The 17919-nt window shown below is 32.2% G+C and overlaps 1 protein-coding gene and 1 long non-coding RNA gene across 8 annotated transcripts in view; one reads left to right on the top strand and one right to left on the bottom strand.

Moving 5' to 3' along the window:
- The window catches only part of GluClalpha (glycine receptor alpha 1), a 223193-nt gene that overhangs the window by 84400 nt on the left and 120874 nt on the right, over positions 1 to 17919 (top strand). The window lies entirely within an intron of this gene.
- The window catches only part of LOC136796146 (uncharacterized), a 131578-nt gene continuing 129852 nt past the window's right edge, over positions 16194 to 17919 (bottom strand). The window contains exon 3 of the long non-coding RNA XR_010843851.1: positions 16194 to 16288. This is a non-coding gene — a long non-coding RNA (uncharacterized lncRNA). The remainder of the gene's footprint in view (positions 16289 to 17919) is intronic.

Here is a 17919-nt window from a genome sequence, read left to right as displayed (position 1 = left end):
TTTAAATAAATAAAAATTGTTATAGTTATATAATTAATAAATGAAAGAAAGGGAAAAAACAACTAATATTTATAGAATTAATTAAATAAACAACTGACTTACATAGTGAAAATGTAATTTGAGAAAGAGAAACTAAAAATATATAATAATGTGATAAATTTTAACAAATAAGTTACTGTGATAAAGAATTTTAATTTATGTATTAATGTGAAAATTTACTAATTAGAGAAATCGTTTAATTGTTTAATAGGCTGTATGAAGTATTTTTAAATCATTTAGTTCACTGACAGTTCAGTTACATGACAGTAATAAGGACAAATCTGGACATAAGGAGTTGAACATTGGGGCTCTACTAAACCTTCGAATTCCTCTCATATCCAATCCTTACAATCCAAAATCGTTCGAAAAATCCTCAAAGCTCCCTAATTAATCACAAACCTTAATATTCCATATATAATCGATCTATCCCTAAACGGATATCATCCCTCCCACTATAAATTCCCTAACCACCCAAACTCACTAGTTTTTAGCCTTCCTCTTTCATTCCTGACAATCCTCCGAGGCGTCAGAAAAGAAAATGGTCACGACACCTACTAATGTAAAAACGTCATTAGAGTGCTACCAATAGGTAGTTTCTCTACACACCTGTATCACTCCATTAGAAACTAAAATCAAATTTACTAGATGTATGTATATAAATATACAGTTGTAAATTTTAATAAAAATATTTTTAAAAAATAAAAAAAATTTCAAATTACTAAGGATCGCGGGCTTTCACCAAAGATTCCTAGCCCGCCTAAAACACATCCATGTACTGTCTAGCAATGAGGTCTCAGCGACTCAATATAAGTTTACAGATAGCTGAATCATAACTGTAAAACTGAAATAATATTTAGTAGGACAATGTAATTCCTGATTAAGTAAACAGTTACTTAAAGATAGTCATTGTAAACGAGCTTAACCAATTTTATGTATTAAATAGACCTTCTTGATAATATGGCATTGTTAATGCGAATAAACATATCTAATGCGATATTTCTTGCAGGGGTAAACTAGTAGCAAGATAATAAGGTTCTAGGTTATCGAAAATAGCTGAGACCACAGAATACAGTATACTATACTTCAAGATGGCCAAGATATATCCGACCCGTCAGTTACCTCATCCATCCACCCCTTCCTCTATAGATTGATAGAGTACTATACGCGGAGACTTATCATTTTTCATCTCGTCCTCTTCCAACGTCTTTATTATTTTACGCTATAAAACTTTAAAGCAGAGTATAGTCAATCCTCATCTACTCTAGTCTGTTAATATTGAAAAGTATATCTGAGATGAAAAAAGTATATAAATAAAAAAGTTCATTAAAGCAATGTATGCTTTATCAAGTACTTAATTAATTAATATTGCTATGTATCTATAGAGATTTACTTGGGATGCCAGGATAATCGCTGAAGGCAATTATCCAAAATAAGTTAATTAATTAATTATAAATTGAGTCCTAAAAAAAAACTATTAATAATTGGTTTCCTTTCCAAAGGCTGTTTGTGTGTTTACCAGTTTACCAATTAAATACCTTTATATTTATAAAATGTTGTTACCATTAATTATATAGTATAATAAAGGGTGGTATATTGGGTTATATAGTAGTATATACACTACATAAAGAGATTAACTATTTATTTACAATTTATTAAAATGATTCAAATGATTCAGATAAAGGTTGCCATAAAATATGGATTATAACATGATTACTTATTAGTTAATTTCATACTTATAGCTGCTGATGTAGTGCCGTAGGTGTCTTCTGTTTCGTAAGGGATGTCCAGGTCTCGTGGCCCTTCTCACGACTTCGTCTGGTCAAAGTGCATCTCCCATGCCTGCCTCCTGACTGTGGTCCTCCCCGGTCTAAGCCTTCCTGTTGAGTGTGTCCGTCTCGCTCTTCTAGATTTCCTCTGTATTTTTCTCCCACTTCCCTTTTGGGGCGTTACCTTATTTTTAAATCTCATCTCTGATTGGGCTTCCCACTCCTCAGGGCCGACAATGTGTAAAAAAGTTTAAAATGTCCAGGTATTAATTACGCTTAATTTGATTCCGATCCCTCGTCAAACCTGTCATTTTTGTTAGAACACTTGAAGGTTAGCCAATCTAATTTTCTCAGGGGACTCTGGTAGTGTGGCAAACTTAACACAGATGTTTTCATATCCGGGGACGCCAAAAGCTTCGCAGAAGGATATCCTGACCAGGTATAGGGACAGATGACGAAACACCTTAATAATACCCAGGACTGTTAATACATAGCAATATTATACTTTTTAATTTCTATCCATTTTAGTCTCAACATATTTTATTTTTCTTATAAGTCCGACGTTTCGGCCAATCCGGCCATCCTCAGGGACAATCTACTACAAAACAGCTTTTATTACATGTATGATCCTCAAACATTTCAAAATACTTAACATTATTATTTATCATTTATCTTACCTTAATACAATTTTGGAGTTATATGATTTAAAAACTCTAACTCCATGCAGGCTATTCTGTCCAGGTCAAAACAACAATTTCTATGAAACGTTAAAAACATTAGCTAAAATATACTATAGGAATAGTGACTGTGAAAAATGATTTTAATTTTGGTTTTAAGAGAATATTGACTAATTAGGTGATTAAACATATGTGGGATATACTTTATTAAGTACAAAAAAAAAATATTTTACCTGAGGTCTCGACGATGTGAGTCCATACAGGTTAGGAGATGAAGTGACAACAAGAGAGTACAAGAGCCCAAGAGGAGAAAAAAGGCAGTTATCTCACCCCAATTTTTGATTACTTTAATGAAAGCTATGTATTATTAATAGTCAAAATTGATGAGTCTGCCAAGTATAGGTAGGGGGAATAAAAAATGGCGGCTATTCAATCCGATAAAAAAAAACAACTAATTTTTCATTCGGAGCAGTATATCTCAAAAAGTAGGAACAACACAAGAAAATCTAAGAGAACGTCATTTAAAGAAGAGCAAATTTGCTAAAATATGAGCCCTAATAGAGTTATTTACATTAAATAGTTTTCGAGATATTGGTTTTTAAAAAGAAACAATTCATAAAAATGTTGTATGGAACGTACTTAAAGATCAGTAGTTAGTGAATTTATTTTGAAAAATTTATATTTCAAAATCATTTGACGTACAGATGTCTATTAGGACTCAAATTAAAGCTACTTTAATGAGCTATAAAGTATGATGTTTATCTTCGCAGGAGAAATAGTTTACATGAAATTTGCTAAAATAATTTGATTTATAGTTTTTTGACAAAATTTTATTTGCCAAATTTATATTCATATGTGAATATCATAAAAACTACTACCCCTACGCAGATAAGTGTCATAAACTATCTTGTAGTATGTAAAATTTCCTTGAGTTCGAGTGTTGGCAGACATATGTACGTCTTATGAATCTAAAGATATATTTTTCGAAAATCCGACATTTTATACGAACAACTATAAATTAACATTTTGTGAGTTTACTTTGTCAAATATCATAAAACTACTACTCCTGCATAGATAAACGTAATTAACTATTTTGTAGTAAATTTAACTAGCTTTAATTTGAGTGCAAACAGACATGTGTACGTCCAATGGTTTCTGACATAAAGGTTTTCATAAATCAAATTCATTGTCGGGGAAGTTATAAATCAATTTGTTTTAGCAAATATCATGAAAACTACTATTCCTACGAAGGTACAGGTGATATACTTATTTATAGTCCATTAAACTAGTTTTAATTTGAGTGTAAATAGACATCTGTACGTCATATAGTTCCTGAGATATAGATTTCTCTAAATAAATTAACTAACTACTGATATTTCAGAACATTTTGATGAAAAGTTGGTTTTAAAAAGACTACATCTCAAGAACTATTCAACTTAAATAGTTATTTTAGGGCTAATATTTAAGGAAATTTACTCTTCTTTAAATGATGTTCTCTTAGATTTTCTAGTGTTGTTGGTAGTTTTTAAGATATAGAGCTCCGAATGAAAAATTAATGTTTTTTTAAGGTTTTGAAACAGCCGCCATTTTTTATTTCCCCTACCTATACTTGGCAGACTCATCAATTTTGACTAGTAATTATACCTAGTTTTCATTAAAGTAATCAAAAATTGGGGTGAGATAACTGCCTTTTTGTCTTCCCGGCTCTTGTACAAAGACTTTCACAGAAACTAGCTATGAATCCTCACAGGATGAAAATTTCACTCCGGAGGGAATGAGCTTACGATTGTGAAGGGGATAACAAGTCCTAAAGGAACTAGCTTAGATCCTCACTAAAGGAGGAAAAGTTTAGGGAGGAGAAGAGATCCAGAGAAGACTGAATGAAATAAAAGTCAAATATACATTTCCACTCACTGCTTGCTAGGGACGGGATATTCTCGAAGGGGATATTCACACTTTTGTTTATTAAGGTTTGCTAATTTATCTCTCTTGGCCATCGGCAAATGCTAGATGTACGACGTTAGCTTCTAGTGGATCAGAAGATTCTATTGTAATCTTTATTCATTCAAATAATACATTTAGGAATAATTCCTTAATGTTCCCTATGTAACCAATCTAGCTCGAACCATATAAACCACTCCTTCCAATATAAACTTCCTAACCACTCAAACCCCCTAGTTTCTAACCTTTTATTCTCTTCCATTCCTGACATTCCTCCGAGACGCCTGAAAAGAAGATGCCCACGAGACCAGCTAATGTAAAACGTCATTAGAGTTCTACCAATGGGTAGTTGCTCTACACACCTACTCCATTTTAACTAAGATAAAATTTACTGAAAGTATTATGTAATATACAGATGTAAATTTCAATAAAGATATTAAAAAAAGAATAATTCAACATATTAAATTGTTGTTACATCTGTACTATTGAATTATTTTAATATTATTATTAATATACAGAAAATAGAACAGATAATAGTATACTATGTCTGTGTAGTGTTCACGTTGCGGTTGCTAGGTTGGTCATGTCGGCTCGTTCCAGATTTTTAGATTGTATAAGAGTAATCAAGCTACATTGAAGTCTTAGCTGAATAAGTCGGTCCATTAAGTATAAAGTAAACTTAGAGTCTGTCCAACAATCGTTTAAGCATTCATCTAAGCATTAAAGACCAGGTCAGTCAATTGCTGTCACCACACAAATGATAAAACATATGAATATTTGATTACTACTAGGCGCTTAGTTAACTCCACTAAGCGCATTATCATCATCATCACCCCAGGAAACCTCATGGGCTTATTGAAAATGACTTTAAAAACCTATACATCAAGTTACTTTCTCCTGTCACCTCGTCAAGAGGCCATCTGGGACCGAAGAATAACCGCATATTGAGTTATCGTAGAAGTCTTCATTTCTCCAGTGAAATAGTACATTCGCCGCTATCAATCGAAGTATCAAGCGTAACAAAAAGCGTATAATACTAGCTTAGTAAAATATTCTATTTCAAAATTAACATTCTATACAGCAGACATCCCAACCAATCCTAACACTATCCTCACCACGTATACCGATGACACATGTGTGCTCGCAGTTAATAATAACTCTTTAATTGCATCCCAAACAATCCCATATCACAGCCCTCGAAGAATGGTGTCGTAATTGGAGGATTAAAATTAATTCCAACAAATCCCAACAAATTACCTTACTCTACGTCGTAAACCTACTGACTGCCCTACAGTATACTTCAATAATGTTGCACTTACCCCTGTTGAAAAGATCCGCTACCTTGGACTACATCTGAACAAACGACTAACCTGGAATCCTCACACAAGACAGGAAACTGCACGTCGATTTCGACTATTCGACTATCACTTACTAAATAAACAGTTCAAACTTCCAATTCATTACAATGTTTATCATATTTTAAAAGTTATATTGATAATTTGTTTTTCTTTTTACTACAAAAGCTAACTTTTTTACAAACAAGGATTTATCTATATCTAATAATAGGATAGTATCTATCTATATCTAATAATAGGATAGTATCTATCTATATCTAATAATGGGATAGGATCTATCTATATCTAATAATGGGATCGGATCTATCTATATCTATTTCCCATAAAAATTTTATTGTATGCAGACGATCTTCTTTTATATCTAGAAGGAAAAGATTTATCAGTTTTAATAAACTGCCTCAGCGAATCAATCCAAAGTGCTGTCGAGTGGTTTAATATATCTCTTTCAAAAACACAATCCGTTTTATTTTTTTACAAGGAGAAAAAATCGAATGTGGATAAAATTAAATTAAAGGGACAAGTCTTAAGGTATTCTCAAACTATTAAGTATCTGGGTATTATCTTTGATAGCCGTCTTATTTGGACTTCATACATAAAACAACTAAAAGCTGACTGTTTACAGGCGTTAAATGTAATACAAATGCTTGGGAACACCACTTGGGGAACAGATAGGACATCACTACTCCTTCTCTATAGGCAACTTGTATTGTCCAAAATTAATTATGGATGTGTGGCCTACGGTTCGACAAGCAAAAGAACACTTCAGATGCTAGATCCCATTCAAAACGCCGCTTTGAGGAGAGTTACTGGCGCTTTCCGCTCCAGCCCGTCAAGTAGTTTACACGTGGAAGCATCTGAAATACCATTATTAGTTAAAAGAAAAATTCTGGCACTTAAATATTACTCCAAAATCATATCTAACTCAAACCACCCCCTAAATAATTTCTTCTCTTCATCTAACAATCAAATCTTTGCTCATAATGCACTAAATACTCGTCTTTCCTTTCCTAACAGATGCTTACAATATATTGCTCACCCAAATCTCACTCCATTTCCAAATGTAATGAAGTAATATCATCCACAGGTAGAATCATGGCTGTTACCACTCCTAACATTCAAAAATAATTACTTCAGCCGCAGTTTACCCCCAATTATCACATTAAAAAAGTTCAATCAATTAAAAACTAACCACCACGATGGGAACTTCATTTTTACAGTTGGTTCCAAATGTCTTATTTGTACTAAAAATAGCCCAATTTAACGATTTTTTCTTTTATTTGTTAAGAACTTATTCATTGAAAAAAAAAAAAATAGTTACGTACTAAAAACTTTTAATTCGATTACAACTTTTTTTTTACTGGAGGAAACGGGTATTTCAGCTGTTTTAAACCTTCCCACGACGAAACGGAACGTTTTGAAAATAACAGCTCGTAAATCGGCCCAGCAATCGTAGAGTTTATAGTGACAAAGCTTCGAATAGATTTCTAAACAATAATAAAAATGTCAGTAAACAATTTTTGTACTGGAATTTCAATTCAAAGCGATAAGGAGTGTCGTATGAGTGTACACAGGAGATATTTGAGACTTGAAGCTAGTCATTGGTTGACCCCACAATGATCCTCGGAACTCGAAACCATTATCCACCGATTTTTCATTTCTTTTTTTTTTTTTTGGACTCGGTGCAATGATTCCGAAACACTTTTATTTTTGTTATTCACAGACATGTCCAATAATTAATTTAAATACTTTACCATCTTAAAATAATGTCCAGTTTTTAATTTTTTTTTTTCAAGGGAATCTATTATAATATGAAGAGGGATGGATAAGGCTATAAATACAGAAGAGGTGGCCATTGACTAACATGAGTAGGGAGGAGCTCGCCCGGGCCTAGATTGATCTCGGTAACCCTGGCAACGGACCAGCGAGTGACGTCACTGAGCCTATGACGTCACCCCCGTGACCCAATTCCCCCCTTACACATCCGTCACCGTAGCTTTGTCTCCGCACAGCAAGGCCGTTCCAATTTTAGGCCTAATCGATGTCTTTATTTCCCCGTCAATTATTTATTTCCCATTGGAATTCTGAATTTCGTATCTTTACAATTTAAGATTTCAAATTAAATAATCCTGTTTTTAAGCATTGTGACGTCAAACAGCACAAATAAATGTTAATATGAATAGCCATAATTCCATTTCTAATTGAAAAATATAACCGATCTTCTAAGCGTTACAGTAGGTAAAAAATAACAGTATTGAAATTTCCAGCCAATTAATGCAAAATGTATGAACAATCAACACCCGACAATAAAAACATCCCAAGGTCTCGCCTAAGGAATGTATTTTTTATCAGCTAATGTGGCTCATTGGTGTTAACGACTCATTTTGATAATCCAGCGAACCATAAAGGATTAGTTTTAGTTGGAAACGTAAAATAGGACAAACATTTCTTCAGCTTTGTGATAAATAAGACAATCCGTTCTCCGATACGAGTATAACAGTTTCCTTTGCGTTTAAAAACCTGAAATGGAAGAAAATAGTCACGTATAACATATACTCTACCTCAGTGGTTCCCAACCCACTTTCAGGGGTTCCGTAAAATAATTTAAGAATGCGTTGACCATTAATTGTATCCCAAAATCTCCAATGCCATATCACAGCCCTCGAAGATTGGTGTCGTAATTGGAGGATTACGATAAATTCCAACAATTCTCATCAAATCACCTTTACCCTTCGTCCTAAACCTCCTGACTACCCTACAGTTTCATTTAACGATGTTAATCTTACCCCTGTCGAACAGATCCGCTACCTCGGACTACTAATAGTTTAGGTTGGTAAAAAAAAAAAAAAAAAAAAATCGTAAATATAAAAAACTTATTATAAGAAAAAAAAAAGTATAAAAGATCACGAGAAATGCCTACAAATGGCTTTTTAAAAAAATGAAAAAATAAATTAATTAAAATTAAAAAAAAATTATGTTACATTTGCAATAAATTAACTATGTTACTAGTTAATAATTTATTTTGATTAAAATACATAAATTTCTGGTTCGTATCAGCTTTTTTCAATATATAGCCACTTATAAGTTATAGTTGAGTGAAATTGGAAGTATTAATAGTTTAAAGTATGCTATTAGAATTAAAATCATTATTCAACATAAAATTATAAAAGATTTTTTTTTATTCTTAAAAAATTTTAAGTAGGTTTGATGTCTATCATTAATTTTAAAAATAGAAATGAAGGACATTTAAAAAATCATTAAGGCTGAAAACTGCAGAGCTATTCCCCAGATAGAACTGAGAATACCATTAAATTAGATAATAAAATGAAAATAAAATATTTTCAATGGCATTATTCCATCTAAGAACTTTATTTATTTTTTTAAATTAAATATTTTTTGATAAAATGTATATTAAAAATACAACATATAACAAAATAACAATGCTATCATCTGCAAAATCTTCATTTAGTATTACAAACGACAAGGAAAAGCCTAATGAATATAAATAAAAAATCATATTGATCATATTAAATCATCTTCAACATAATAAAAACTATTTTTAAATATAAAAGTTCTCAAAGTATTTGTGATAATTTATTTAAACTTTTACTAACTTCCAGCTTTTTATTTACTGAGATAACTTTTCCCGAAGCTTTTACATCATATTTTTAGTCACCGTAAAAACTCTATATGAAAATATCACTTTTTTCTTTCTAAACTAGAATTCTAAAAATGAAATATGGTCAAGAGAGAAAAAAAGAGGCATTTTTACACAGTTTTTTCATCGAAGCTTAAAATAAGATACAAAAGACCATGATAAAAACGATATCAGTTAATAAACAGGAGGGTATTTATATAATTTTAAATAAACTGCCACGAATACTTTCAGAAATGAAAGTTATGAAAAAATAATGAGTTTTAATACGATCACTTTTTTTCAACGTTATCACCGTATACAATTCAAAAATTTTAATACAAATATTTTGCACATTTGCATATATATAAGTCCTGTTTTTAAACCTTTATTTTTTTTCATCATTGCAATTTATAAATAAACTAAACACAATTGAAATATTAATTATAACTTGTAATGAAAATAGATTTTCGATTGTAAAAACATGTTTAGACAAAAAAATTAGAAATAGTGCTAATGAAAAAGAAAAAATAAGGATTAAAAAATAAGACTTATTCAGTTTGAAATATAAAAAAAAATATGTCCCAACTAAGATGACATATGCCCACAAATTAAAAGTGAGATAAGGAAAAAATAATAATAATAACTAGGAAATTCGGCTTGATATCAAAACATTTTAGATTTGTAAATAGTTATAAATTAGAGAAGTGGAGGTATTAAGTAAGTTAAATATTAAATTAGTTGTATGTATATGTGTAAAAAGTTTTTATTAAATGTAAAACTGTTACTTGCAAATATTCCTATTTTAGCACTTGATAATGGGCAGAAGAGCCCCAAACTTTGATCGGATGACATAATGATTAAAGAGGTTTAAAAAAAAGGATATACATTCCTGAAAATAAAAATAAAATAGATTTTAATATCCTGACTATTTTTGGGAATGGCTAATAGGCCGAAACGTTACCAAAATGTGAAATAAATATGGATATAGAATAAAATTGTGTTCTCCTTAAAAACACAAACTTACAAATAAACTTTATAGTTTTTGTAATTATTAAATAATTGAATATTAAAAAAAGGTAGGCTAAGTGGGGTTCATAAGGTTTTTCGTTTAGTCTTAGTGATTTATGAAAGGAATATGGTCCGGGTGCGGTAAAAAAAAAAAAAACAACTCAAATAGTAGAAATATACTATTTTAATGAGCCAACGTTTCGCCCCACGTTGCAGGGCTTCTTCAGGGCTATTTTCATTTTTTTTTTGTTTTGACTGCCGTCAAAATAGCCCTGAAGAAGCCCTGCAACGTGGGGCGAAACGTTGGCTCATTAAAATAGTATATTTCTACTATTTGAGTTTTTTTTTTTTTTACCGCACCCGGACCATATTCCTTTCATCTTTACACACGGTCAATCAATAATCTTCCACTTAGTGATTTATATTTATTAATAAAAATTGATCCCTCTAAAATTCCGTTCCTATTCTTCAGACTCATGGCTCAGCTAACTACAGCTTTTGACAGATCTTTCCTTATCAGATCCTCTTACCTACAGAATTCCAATCTTACTTCCATTCATCACTCCAGTACCCTTTTTGACCTTGAATCCCGCTTATTCCCTCATTTCCAGTATAATATAAGTATAATTTGTTTTTTATTTACAATTTTACTGTACAAATTACTGTATTAATGCTGTAGACGTTTATTTTTTAATTAGTTTTCTCCAAGATATTAATGTGATAAGCTTATTTTTCATTTCTCTGATAAATGATTTGAAAGTTACTTTATTGTAATTAGTCAATTTTTTGTTACTTAGATTCTAAACCTTATTTATTATAAATGAACACAATTTGATCCTTCTTTTTCTCTCAACTTTTTATTCTTTATAATTCTCCAACGTTTCGCCCCTCAGGCCATTTTCAAGGATACAACCTTCAATTCTGATGTCATTTCTTTTTTTAAAAAACCCCAAAACATTGCAGGCTAATTGCCCTTGTCACATATAACTTATTTTATTAAATTTGATATCCTAGATTTAAAACTTATTTTACAAACCACTTTCCCTTCTTTCATTTATATTTATAACTTAAATTGTAAATATAAATGAAAGATGGGAAAGTGGTTTGTAAAATAAGTTTTAAATCTAGGATATCAAATTTAATAAAATAAATTATATATGACAAGGGCAATTAGCTTGCAATGTTTTGGGGTTTTTTTTTAAAAAAGAAATGACATCAGAATTGAAGTTTGTATCCTTGAAAATGGCCTGAGGGCCAAAACGTTGGAGAATTATAAAGAATGAAAAGTTGAGAGAAAAAGGAGGATCAAAATTGTGTTCATTTATAATAAACTAAACCACTCTCAAACAATCATAAATAAAAAATAATTAATCTTATTTATTATTTTTGAATTATTACTCTAAAGGGACATGTCCCAAAATTAATAGACTTTTCATCATAAATTTAGTTTTAGTTTTAGAGATTTGGAAAAAAAAATTCAATTAAAAAGTTGTTTGATTCGCTAATTAAAGGGTCGTCCATTCCATTTAAACATGCGGCCTCAACACATATAATATAAAAATGCACATATATATATATACATATATATATTTTGAAATATAGGTGATATTTTTAGAATATATTTTAATTTAATAAACCGATGAAAATGTGACAGGGCTGTGAGTGAGGTAGTAAAGTGAATATGAAATAGGACGAAGGGATGCGGGAGATGGCGCCCTTTCTTCCCTTTTTTTGTCCTGGATATTCATTTTTCCGACCCTTCAAAGGCATAGCAGCCTCCTAGAGGCCTCGTCATAATTTCCATACAGTTTTTCTACCCCTGGGGTGACGCTTCAACCCCCTAAGTATTCCGGCTCCCCTTTTATCCTCTAAATAACTCACGTACTTTATTGAAAAGATTCCCGCCATCCTCCAATTTATATCAAGTTGCATTTTAAGTAAACGTGGCCTTGATGACATCGAAACAAAAATGTTTTATTCAGTAAGGAGTATATATTTTTATCCTAAGAAACGCTAATAATTTTTCAGATCGGATAAGAACTAGCCGGTTTTCAGTCGGGAGTTTGAGCCGGAAGAATATTTGTACTAGGGATTCGACATCGATGTCGATGTTTTGAAAACATCGATGCTTTAAGACCGATGTTTTCTAAACATCGATGTTTTTAAGCCGATGTTTTCTAATCATCGATGTTTTTGAACAACCATTTCAGTGACTCAAGGTCTGTTCCAACGACGACGTATAGTCCGGCCAGTCGGAAGTGATTTTTGCAAATGAGAATGCAACATTGATAAAAAACTCATCAATGTTTTGAAATATCAGTGTTCAATATCAAAATAATGTTGCTTACAATACTTTACCCAGAATACATCGATGTTTTTGAACAACTATTTCAGAAACATAAGGTCTGTTCCAACGATTCCGCATTCTACGGCGTGTAAAAAGTGCTTTTTGAAACAAGTATCCGACAACGACTAAAAAAACATCGATGTTTTAAAATATCGTTGCTTACAATACATGACCCAAAATACATCGATGTTTTTGAGCAACCATTTCAGAAAAATGGGGTCTGTTTCAACGATCCCGCATTCTACGGCCTGTAAGAAGTGCTTTTTGAAACAAAGAATCCGACATAGACTACAAAAAACATCGATGGTTTTTTATCGATGTCGCATCCCTAATTTGTACACGGATCGGTTTTCTATCGGTTGGTTTTCTCCAATAGGGCAGTTGCACCATCAAAGTTAAAACTACAACGAGTCAAATCTTGGGTAAACTGTATAATTATTCGTTGCTCTAGAAAAGATTTTTTTTTTATTTATTGTAATTTACAACAGTACAAAAACTGCAATAAGTAAATAACAAACATTCAAAATCCTGGGGAGAGGAACCACCTAATGGTGGTACTTTAAACATTAATTTAAATTAGACGGTCACGTATATTTTTTTCAGACGCCTCGAAGGATTATCCGGGATTGTTAAGGATGAGAGATTCGGAACTAATGGATTAGGATGGGTAAGGAGTATGGAATGAAAAGACGCATATATGTATTTCGGGCCAAAGCCGTAACGAAAAGGATGTTAAGGTCTTTGTGGTTTGGATACGGGTGAAATTCGATGGTTTGGTAGAGTCCCAAAGCTCAATTCCGTACGTCCAAATTAGTCTGATTATCATAGTATGTAATATTTTTTCATAGTGAATGGGAAGTTTAGAACGTTCGTCAAATACGTGTTGTAGTAATCAAAATCTACCTGGAGTTTTTTGTTGTTTCAGTCTTGTATGAGGATTCCAAGTAAGTCTCTTGTTAATATGGAGTTCTAAGTTGTAAATCTGTTCAACAGCCGTTAGTGGAATATTTAAAAAGGATACTGTAGGACAGGAGGGTAAAGGTTTACGATGGAGAGTAAAGGTGATCTGGTGGGATTTGTTAAGATTAATTTTGATTCTCCAGTTTTGACACCGTTCTTCAATAGATATTATGTGTGTTTGTAGCGTTTGCAAGAGAAGTTAACCATCAAATGTGGTGGTAAGCTGAGATTTAGAGCAAATCTGCGTTTAAGTCGGTAACCTACTAGGAACCTTGTAAATTCCAGTTGGAATTATTATCTAGGGAAGGCGTATTGTACTATTTCGGTTCTTTCCAGACTTTTTTTTGTTTGCATGTTAACAGGGTCAGTTTTTTTATTATTTTCAATGATGCTGTTATATTTTTTAACCAATCCAAAAAAAAGAGTGTGAAGAAATTCCGGCTTCACTTGTTAATGCTGAAACAACAATTTAAATATAATTGCTCTAATGAGGAAACATAATCAATGAAATCTATTATAAGTTTTTTATTTATTTTATGTAAACTCAAATCATTTGAGTTTACATAAAATACAGCATTTTGATTCATTACTGTTGGCTGTTTTTTTATTAATAATGATTTGTTCCAATGAATTGTGAATAGTACGTACTTCATTATTTGTTCAGATAAATTGTGATTCGCTGAATAAAAATTTCTGATGTTTTATGGTAGCAATAATATGATCAATGTTGCTTACCTTAGCTGTGCATAAGAAATGAAAGGAAAAAAAAAGAAAACTTAGCTAAAAAAAGAAAAACGTAATAATTATGAAGTTCAAATAAAATTTGATTTGAATATCCAAGAACACTAGCGCGATCTGTGAACAGATAATCTCTGATTGAGGAAACCTTGGTAACCTGCTTGACAAAACTGTAAACCAGAAACAGGTCGCTAAGTTACCGGAATTTTGCTTTATTCTTGGACAAATCTAAGTTATAAAAATCCGAGTTTTTATTTTACATTAGTGTACTAAACCTTCAAATTCGTCTCGTATTCAATCCTTACAGTCCAAAATCCTTACTTTGTCACGAATAAAATCATACATAAAGACCTTAATGTTCCCTATGTAACCGATCTAGCCCGAACCAGATATCACTCCTTCCATTATAAACTCTCTAATCACTCAAACCACATAGTTTCTGACCTTGCATCCTCTTCCATTCCTGACAATCCTCCGATGCGCCTGAAAAGAAGATGGCCACGAGACCAGCTAATGTAAAATGCCAGAGTGCTACCAATGGGTAGTTTCTCTGCACGCCAGTAAAACTCCAATTTAACCGAGATCAGATTAACTGAATGTATTATAAGGTACAGTTGTAAATAGCAATAAATAAATATTTTTAAAAAAAATAAAATTGTACTTTTAAAGTTAAAATTGTAAAAAAAGAAAATTTATTTTAATAAAACTTGTTTATGTCAAGTTTAAAAATGCATATTATAGACTTCAGAATATTTCTTTATCATGAATAAGCTGTTTTTGTAAAATTCAAATATTTTAAAGGGTTGCGATACTTTTGAGAGGGATTTTATAAAATGTACAGTATTTACTATATTGTTTTTGGACCCCCCATTATACCGTACAAATTTCCCTGATACTAATTACACTTTACGTACTTCTACATTTTAAATTTAGGTAAAACGAACCGTAGGATGAAAAAGAGAATAATATTGAATACAAAAGGGGTATTCATGATGTTGTGTTAAATGTTAAATGTTTTACCAAGTTAAATGTTATAACTATAAGATTGTGAGCAGCCCTATTTGAAGTCATGTTAAACGTTAAATGCATAAGAGCCCCTAGCGGATTTTCTCAGCAACTTGTTGTATAAGCCTTTATGTTTATAACCTTCCTTCCAGACCCTCATGTTATTGTTTACTTCAGTTTTGATTTAAGTAATTCATTACAACATGCCTAGAGTGAGTGAAAAGTGTAATTTGTGTGAAAGTTTAGCTTATGAAACGAAATGAAAAAATAACTTTATTGTGGGACATATGTCTCCTAAGAATAATTACATGGTTCATATAGTGAGATTTTTATCTGGCGAGCGTTTACAAATTGTCAGATAGTATAATGAAATTAAATTGTTTTTGTTACTGTTTTTCTTCTCAAATATATCATTAAAATTATCCATTCTGGTTTAATAACAGGGATATGAATACCACAAACACACGAAAGAACTGAGCTGTCACAAAAACAAAAATGGCGGCGATCTCAACTGGTCTATTGTGTGACGTCATTCTCCATTTAACAGACCAAGTAACAGACTCTCAGCCATGTTAAATGTTATTTCGTTTTACCACGGTAAAAGAAGGCAATTTTTTTCGATTTAACATGAGTTTTTCCATTTAACACTTTAGCTTTAACAAGTTAAACCAAAGATCATGAATACCCCTAAAGTTGAAATATGTGATAACAATTATAGGCACCTACCTGATTCTTGTAGCGTTCCTTAGATGTTCAGTATCCACTCGCTGCCTTGAAGAGCTGAGGGGAAAATTCACAGCTAGCACGAGATCCAATACCTGTTGAAAAAGAGGAAAACTTTTTATACAAAATAATAAACAAAAACTCATTTAAAAAGCAAAAGGTCAAGCGTGTGATTCGAACAGAGTTCTCCCTCCCTCAATGGCCCTTTACATTCCTTTCACCCTTTTATAAACTTTCCGCCTTCCCTCACAATTAGACCTAATAGCAATTATTTTCTCACTCTCGTGTTGATTTTTCACTTGTGTTCCACTGATTGGGATATTTTTATTCTCGGAACACTATTCACTCCAACTTTATGAAATGCCAGGGGTAATATTTGAAAAGAGAAAAACAGGGATTTATCCAGAGTGTACGGTTAATAATAGCATTGGACGTTTTACAGGGATATATGTCATTAATTCATCCCGACTTTCTACATTCCACAACAGATATTACTTTTTTCGAAGAACTGTTGTCAAAGATGATTTCGCCCTACGGACAAAGAACCGCAAAGAAACCTATTGTTACCAAAATTTCAATCGGTAATTTACGCAATAGTGAAGTATCTCCATTCTACAAATTGGTTTTAAATTAAAAAAACCAACGTGGTTGTTGAGATTTTTCCATTTTCTAATCTTAAATATATGAAAATTCCATATACTGCTCGGGAGTCTTTCTTGATGTAGAAAAGGCTTTTGATCGAGTCTGGCACCCAGAACTGCTATACAGTTCCTACCTCCTACATACTTTTTATTATCCGTTCTTATCTCTCCGACAGATTATTTCAAATAAATCACAACAGCGCTTATTCATCCCTAATTCGTCAGTGTGCTGGTGGTACCTCATGGTAGTATCCTTGGTTCTATTTTTTATACAGTTTTCACAGCTGACATCCCAACCCATCCTAACACTATCCTCAAGGACGTATGCTGATGAAACATGTCTATTGTCAGTGAATCCCAAACCCTCCAATCCCACATCTCCACCCTTGAAGAAAGTGCCAAAATTGGAGGATTAAAACTAACTCAAATAAATCCCACCAAATTATATTACCAAATTATGACGAAAGGGTAAACCCATAACCTCTTGCCCAACAGTCTCCTTTAATAATACCCCACTCATTCCTTTCAATTCGTTACTTAGGACTACATCTGGACAAACAACTGACATGGAATCCTCATACAAGACTGAAAAGACAGGAAACTGCTTGTCGATTCCTACTATTACAACATTTACTAGACAAACGGTCCAAACTTCCAATCCATTACAAAAGACTGATCTACATGACTATAAGGACTATCTGGACATACGGATTTGAGCTTTGGGGCTCCACTAAACCATCAAATTCCTCTCAAATCCAATCCTTACAATCCAAAATCCTTAACTTGTCACAAATCAAGTCATCCATCAGGACCTCAATGTTCCATATGTTGCCGATTTGGCCAAACCAGATACCATTCCTTCCATGAGAAACTTTCCAACACCCAAATCCACTTGTTTCTAATCTGGCTTCTCCTTCATTACCTAAAAATCCTCCAAGGAGTCTGAAAATAAGATGGCCTCGGGATTTTCTCCTCTAGAAATGTTATTGAAGTTCTATCAATGGGTAGATTCTCCACATGTTTGTATCATGTCACTATCTCACCTTCAGCAAATTTACTTATTGTATATATGCTACACAGTTGTA

The sequence above is a fragment of the Halyomorpha halys genome, unplaced genomic scaffold, assembly GCF_000696795.3.
Source record: "Halyomorpha halys isolate HHAL.00 unplaced genomic scaffold, Hhal_1.1 Scaffold641.1, whole genome shotgun sequence".
In the NCBI taxonomy this organism is placed as follows: domain Eukaryota; kingdom Metazoa; phylum Arthropoda; class Insecta; order Hemiptera; family Pentatomidae; genus Halyomorpha; species Halyomorpha halys.
Note: the sequence above shows the minus strand (reverse complement) of the source record. Positions and strands in the feature narration are given on the sequence as shown.